The sequence below is a fragment of the Nematolebias whitei genome, chromosome 8 (genome assembly GCF_014905685.2).
Source record: "Nematolebias whitei isolate Nwh7 chromosome 8, NemWhi1, whole genome shotgun sequence".
NCBI classification, from domain to species: Eukaryota; Metazoa; Chordata; class Actinopteri; order Cyprinodontiformes; family Rivulidae; genus Nematolebias; species Nematolebias whitei.
Window position 1 is genome coordinate 11,958,665 of NC_056505.1, and position 5,383 is coordinate 11,964,047.

A 5,383-nucleotide genomic window follows, 5' to 3' on the forward strand; every position below is an offset into this window, starting at 1 on the left:
ATATGCTAATTTTTTGGGACAGGCATTTTGGGTTTTCATGAGCTGTATGCCATAATCATCAGTATTAAAACAATTAAAGACCTGAAATATTTCAGTTGGTGTGCAATGAATCTGAAATATATGAAAGTTTCATTTTTATCATTACATTATGGAAAATAATGACCTTTATCACAATATGCTAATTTTTTGAGAAGGACCTGTACAGTGAGTTAAGCAGTTACATTCACAGTTAATAATGTATGAATGAGATGTTGTGTTACACTACTTGTGTTTGTTTGTTTTTGCCCACTTGGCTGTAGGTTTGCACTATTTTGTTGATTTTTTTTTTTTTCTTAAAGCCTTTTCAGCCACACATCTTCCTGTTTTCCTCCCCTATTGTGATAATGGTCCACATGGTCTTTTAATGTTTTAATCATTAGCAGCTTCCAGTTCCTGTTCCAGGTAATAATTATCAGCATTATCTTGACAATCGATGAAACATTCATACGGGACTTTTCAGAGAAGCAGTATTATTTTCCCGAGGGATCCAGTTTATAAGAGTTATTTATTACTTTTACAGACACTTCCTAGACTGCTGAAGTTGGAGAGGCTTTGTGACGAGTCACACCACGACAGACATGAACCAACTTTCTCAAATAAAAAGACAAAAGCTGTGACTATCGCCCCAGAAACAGACTTGTTCATGTCTCGCTGGCAAATTTGTGCCATTTGGAACAGTTTACATCTGATCCTCTGCTCTAACACTTTGTTGTAATGACAGAAGCTGATTTAGGATGTTATCTACAAATCTTCCCAAACTCTGGATAAACACATCCGGACTCTTTCTAAACTTTACATGTAAAAACAAACATGCAAATGGTCCTCAAGGACAACAGCAGGACACATTCTGAGAAAAGCTAGGGGGAAAAAACAAGCTTGTTTGGCCGACTTCAAGTTATTGTAAACGGCTCGGTTTGAAAAGTTTAGGCTCTTTCTGTGCAAAGCTCATTGTTGAAGCTGTTGTTGTGGGAAAAAAGGAAACACAATCAGTTAGTAGGAGCTCATCGACCAAAAAAGTTGTCTGGAACAGGAGCACAGTCGATGTATTTATGCTTTTTAACTACACCAGAGACAAACCAGAGAGGGAAATTAAGAAAACGTAGCAAAACATTATAATGTCTATCAAATTAAATTAGACATTTAACAAAATCAAATGAAAAAAACAGTATTTTTTATCAACATTAGTGGTTATAAAATGATAAAGTGCCACAAAAAGGAAAAAAAAAAAAGCTGCAAAGGAAGAACAAAGATGTGGACATATTTTAAAAAGAAAAAGGAGTGAGTCCATCAGAGAGTCCTGTTGCAAACCATGAAATCAAACATAAAATCAGGTTTTCCTGAACTAATGGTGCAGTTAATGCAGATGTAAAATGTGGGTCCACGCTCAATGTAAACAAAACACTCAGGTAAAATCTACCAGAAGATTATTTGCAACAACTATTTGACAGACATGAACAGAAATTGTGCTAACACCGTTTGTCAGTTATAAAATATGTACGCAGTTCATCCCTGCTCCTGATCTGCAGTTAAACCTGAAATAAATGCACTTTTCTTTAGCCCTTCCCGTGGGCTGCTGAATATGTCTGAACCTGTCCACGGAGATCGTGTTACTCCAAAAGAAACACTTAAAAAAACAACAACTAAAAACTAAAAAGCCCGTGCCAAACCTGAATATATGATATCACCTGCCGTCAGATGGAAACACAAAAGCGAGGCTGTGAGGGAATGCAAAATGAGCACTGTAATAAAGTCTCACACACCTGAGGCTTCATTTCTATGTCCCCCATCTCTGGTATTGGGTTTTGTCCAAAGTGCCAAAGTGAACCACAAAACATGGGGAAAAAACAAGAATAAATTAAAAAAAAGACGTGTTTTCCACTATTTGGAAATACACAGAGGATAGAAAAATACTAAAATCCTGCAAATAATTTCCTTCATCATATGTTATGTTCAAGTGCATTAAAGATTTGGACCAAAAATATATTTTCATTAGCTTTTTTTTTAAACTAAGAAGTTTCTAGAAAGCAAACAAATGTAATTACACAACAACCTATTCCAGTGTGCATTTGTCTACAATAACTGCGCCCGAGTTATTTACCATGAAATGAATTCTTTTAGCCAAACCAGTGGTCAAAAAATATGCAAGTTATCTGACTTGGACAAACAAATCCAGGAAAAGCACATTCATATGAAGCTTAATCTCAAATCTTCTTACAGCACATGGTGTGAAGCCTGAAACTCGACGTGCACGTACAGAAACAAGCAGCCTATATGGGATGTGCTTGCACAGGGTGTTAGGAAACAACCGTGGTTTTCACAAGGTGGGCATGTTAAAGCTAGTTATGTACAGCCAGCAGTGAATAGCGTTCTTGAAAAACATTAATCCTTTTCTTTTGGAACGCCCCTGATCACAGAGGGATTTCCCTTTTTCTGTGCTCCCGTCTCAGAGAGGCGACAAGAACTCAAAGATCTGTGTTTTTAACTGAGCAGCGTCCGTTTAGTGTACGGGCATCGAGCTGTTGATTCAAGGTTCGCTGAGTTTGAAAAAGTTCTCAACCTAAAGTGGTGGACCGGGTGAAGACCAGGTGAAGATGTGTGTCTGCTGTTTTACATAAAAGCAGATGATAACTCTGAGCTCAACCACAGGTTAGCCCACTACAGAGGTGGGCAGCAGTTTTTTTTTTCTTTCCAAAAGGCCAAATCAAGATGTTCAAAGCGATCAAAGGGCCGCATAAATAATTGGAAAATAAATTTTCTTTATGACAAGCAATCTCGAAGACATTTTTCAGGCTTGTTCTTGTTGTAGCATAGTTAGCATGCTTTATAAAACATGTCCTTCCAATATCCTTTGGGAATATGAGATATATTCTGTAAAGTGGCTCTTGTGACAATATGTTATACACATGTTATACATGTTAGCAGTAATATGCAAAATAAACTCATACATTTGTGTTTCTAAGTCTTTAAGGTTCAGTCTAGTTGTGGAAACACTATGACTTTAAAAAAAAAAAAAGTGTAATTTAGATTACCTTAAGTCTCGTTGATAAGTTGATGTATATTTTTTTATCAGTCTTTATTTAAAAAGCTTTGTTTTTTTTAAATTAAACTAAGGATATTGGGGGCCTGATGGAAAATGTCCACGGGCCACTTTTGACCTTTGGGCCTTAATTTGCCCACGTCAAGTTCGACCTTTGAGTTGACTTTACGTTTCATTTCTGATCTTTTTTGTACAGGAACTTCTGTCAGAGGACTCTTAAAGCCATGGAGAGCTACTTGGTGTCAAATAAATAGATAAAATGGGTATTTCAAAATAAAAAGGATTCTGTTTGCGTTAACAATTAGTCATTTTTTTCAGAACACGTTGGTGATGTTGATAAATAAAAACAATTTTCCTTGACCCCTGCTGAAGTTCCTTTAAAAGAATGAATTTGAATGCAGCTCACTGTAAAAGAAAATTCTTCGTTTTTCAGAGGATGATGTTTTTAAATCAATTTTCTCTGACAGATTTATAAATATATATTTATATGAAAAGAAGTGTTTGATCAGCACAAGAGTCCCAGATTAGATCACACTTTTACCGGTGTGGCAAACTGGGAAATGAATTCTTGTAGCCAAGCCAGTGGTCAAAAAATCTGCAGGTTATCTGACTCTGACAAACAAATCCAGGAAAAGCACATTAATATGAAGCTTAATCTCAAATCTTTTTAACTCTACTCATGGAACAAAGATGACTTTATATTTACTTAAAAAGTCACTTCAGCTGAACCTTTGAACTTATTTGATTCTTTTTGATCGCAGGTGAAACATTTGAGAACACAGGTGTGGGCAGAGAGGCTGACCTTAAGGTGCAACAGGATCATTTCAGACCACAGGGAACAAATGTCATAAAGTTTAATCTAAGAAGGCGAGAGAAGAAAGACAACAGAAATCTGTCCAGATGTTGGAAGTTACAGATGCTAAAAAATTATTCTACAAAATGCTCATTGTACACCTGCTATAATGTGTTTGTATGTTTCATTAATATTTAATAGTTGTCAAAAAATTGAGAACATTAAATAAACTGAACAAGTAATTGTCCTTATATTTATTCAATAATGGTCAGTCAGGTCATCTGGAGTTTCATTTTTTGTGGAAAGACGTTTCGCCCTCTATCCAGAGGGCTTCATCAGTCTGAGGAGTCCCAAACTGGTTTCCCCACTAAGCAGCACACTCCTTTAATGGACCAACCAGTTTGCTGGTAAAAAGATGGTTTCTGGGGGCTCCCCTGTCGACTCCTCCCAGGCAGGCAGCCACAGCCAAAGTAGTTCAAGACATCAAAGTTCATGCTCAATCATCCTGATAAAGAAATCCAATAATGGTCAGTCAGGTCACCTGGACAGTTTTTTTTTTTGTGGAAAGACGTTTTGCCCTCTGGAGGGCTTCATCAGACAGGGGACAGGACAACACCCAGAAACCATCTTATCACCAGCAAACTAGTTGGTTCACTAAAGGAGTATACTGCTTGGTGGGAAAAACAGTTTGGGACTCCTCAGACTGATGAAGCCCTCCGGATAGAGGGCGAAACGTCTTTCCACAAAAAAGAAACCATCCAGATGACCTGACTGACGATTATTGGATTTCTTTACCTGGATTATTGAGCATGAACTTTGAGGTCCTTATAGTTAATTACATATCCCAATTTATACAACTGTCTCTGTGTATGATTAAAATAATAATAATAAACACATTTAAGACTGGTCCTGATATTTTAAACTGTTTTTATCATGACTCTCTCAAAAAGATTCAGTTAGAGCAAAAAGGATGGAGCTAAAGTTATTTCCAAAAGGAAAACAAAAACTAAAATATCATGAATACAGAAAGAAAAGCAAAACCTTAACCATGAAATTAAGATGTGGACTCAAACTCTAAATAGCAATAGAATATAATTTACAGTTAGTAAACATGTTTGTCTTACATTAATTTGACAAAGAGCTGCTCTAATTTGGACCAGACAAAGCTTGAACAAAAGTTTACACTCCTCTGCTTCCAGAGCCTCACCTTGCTCAGACCCCACCCTGGTTCCATGGTGTTATTTGGAGCACACAGCTGATGAGGGAACATAATGAAGTCAGGTCAGGGGGAGGGACGGGACTCTGCAGGAAGCTTGAAGTCAGAGATTCATTGAACACGTTGCTCATCATTTACCTCCTGTCCTATGACTGAAACACGCCTGTTGTGCACAGCTGAGAACCTAATGAGGAAACGCGCGCTGCTGCGGGGGGGCTGGGTGTTAAAGCTGATCAGATGTTCTGAGGCGCAAGCAGCTTCTTTAGTTCCATGATGTTTGGCTCTCCCGACTGGAAAT